Below are 2,764 nucleotides of genomic sequence, written 5' to 3'. Positions count from 1 at the left end.
AGTCACTATGCTGATTAAGCTCTGATAATGGACTCATGTGTGACTATGCTGATTAAGCTCTGATGATGGACTCATGAGTGACGATGGTGATTAAGCTCTGATAGTGGACTCATGAGTGACTATGGTGATTAAGCACTGTTAGTGGACTCATGAGTGACTATGGTGATTAAGCTCTGATAATGGACTCATGAGTGACTATGCTGATTAAGCTCTGATAATGGACTCATGAGTGACTATGGTGATTAAGCACTGATAGTGGACTCATGAGTGACTATGGTGATTAAGCTCTGATAGTGGACTCATGAGTGACTATGCTGATTAAGCACTGAAAATAGACGATAGTCACTATCGTGATTAAGCACTGATAATGGACTCAAATGACTCACTATGCTGATTAAGCTCTGATAATGGACTCATGAGTCACTGTGCTAATTAGGCACTGATAATGGACTCATGAGTCACTATGCTGATTGCTCTCATTAATGGACTCATGAGTCACTATGCTGATTAAGCACTGATAATGGACTCATAAGTCACTATGCTGATTAAGCACCGATAATGGACTCATGAGTCACTATGCTGATTGCTCTGATAATGGACTCATGAGTCACTATGCTGATTGCTCTGATAATGGACTCATGAGCCACTATGCTGATTACTCTGATAATGGCCTCATGAGTCACTATGCTGATTGCTCAGATTATAATGGACTCATGAGTCACTATGCTTGCTCTGATAATGGACTCATGAGTCACTATGCTGATTGCTCTGATAATGGACTCATGAGTCACTATGCTGATTACTCTGATAATGGACTCATGAGTCACTATGCTAATTGCTCTGATAATGGACTCATGAGTCACTATGCTGATTGCTCTGATTATAATGGACTCATGAGTCACTATGCTGATTGCGCTGATTATAATGGACTCATGAGTCACTATGCTGATTGCGCCGATTATAATGGACTCATGAGTCACTATGCTGATTGCGCCGATTATAATGGACTCATGAGTCACTATGCTGCTTGCGCCGATTATAATTGACTCATGAGTCACTATGCTGATTAAGCACTGATCAAGAGCATGAGTGAAATATCACAAAGTAATAAAGGTTGTTTGATTCATCATGACTGTGCCATATTCACATCCTTGCACTCAAATTGTAGGGCATGCTAAATATAGGCCCACAGCTAACTCCAAGCAGAAAATTTGGCCAGAGCATGAGCTCACAATGGCCTGCTCTTTTTGCGCTATACTATGGGATACTTTATATCGACAACCAAAAGTGGAAATGAGATAGCTTGCTTTACAACGTCATCCTAGATGGAGCATCCGTTGCTGTCATTTGACCATAATGGCAATTTTTATCTGAATGCAATCCTGCAGATGATCAACCCCAGGAGATATTGGTCCAAGAGCTAGGGTACCTTTTGTGCAGCGTCTGAGGCCAAAAGGTTTGATCAACTTTTCTAAACCAAAATTTAATGCAGATTCCAAAAATCCATTTCTTATGTGCCGCACATATTGCGGTTTGGGTGAAAAATGCGTTTTTTTGTTGTTATTTTTCTATATTTTGGCGAAATCTGAAAATGATGCCTTAATTCTAGATATCAATTTTACTCTCTGGTGTATGTTCATGTGAGGTATCAAAATAAAGCTACTGACCTGGAGATCACTCAAGAACACAAATAATATGAAATTTAAATATAGTTGCCATTGTAACAGCCATTTGAGTGGCTCTGAAGTCCAAAAATTTCAATTTCACGCTGTAATACATTGTACATTTTAATGTGGAATCAGAGGCCAAATGGTTTTTAAATCATTTCTAAATCATAATTTTATGCAGAATCTGAATATCAATGTCTTACAAGCTAGACATGAAGCCTTTTGGGTGAAAATCACATTTTTGTTGGTTATGCGTATTACACAGAAAACTCTGAAATTGGGTTTTAATTCTAAATACCATTTTATCATCATTTATATTCGCATGTGAGGTATCCACATGAAAGTATTCACATACAGTGTATATACATGTATTTTCCAAGGATAACAGTATTTTTAGAGTGAAGTATAGTTGCTATGGTAAACAACACTAATCCTGAGCTGATTGCTTATAAAGGTTGACGACTAGCACCTACTAATGAGTCTATCATCATACAGTATATATCGACCACCCTAGAAACCATTAATATGTTGTTATGAAATATATTGCATGTGATTGGTTGCCATGGTAATGGGATTCATTATTAACAAAGTGCAGATCATTACACAAGAAATAAGCTTCCATTGACATATCTTTTTCATTAGACCTCTCTGACAACTGTTCTCATAATGACATCCTCCTAAATCAGATGCATAAAAAAGGTAAAGTAATACAACAATAATTGATGTAGTTATCCCATCACCAATTGTATCTAGTCTATTTGGCTATAATACCTGTCACCCTCTAATATCTACTGCTCATATAATTATTTACTCTATCAGCTATAATATGCTAAGTTATGCTTATTACTACCACTCTCACCAAACCACAAAATACTAACAGTAGTGTCATAAATATACTACATATGTAAGCATTAACTAAAAGTCTGAAACACTTTAAGTCTTAAATGCATCTGACACCAAATAAGAGTACAAGATATGCACAACATAAACAAAAATCTTCCAGAAACCTTAAACCTTAACTAGATTCTAACATGAATGTCTTAATAAGTTGAGATAACATATGTGGGCAACAGAGGCAATTCTTATGTCGCTGAACT

The sequence above is a fragment of the Myxine glutinosa genome, chromosome 12, assembly GCF_964187855.1.
Source record: "Myxine glutinosa chromosome 12, kmMyxGlut1.1, whole genome shotgun sequence".
Classification (NCBI taxonomy): Eukaryota; Metazoa; Chordata; class Myxini; order Myxiniformes; family Myxinidae; genus Myxine; species Myxine glutinosa.
This window is presented reverse-complemented; position numbering follows the sequence as displayed.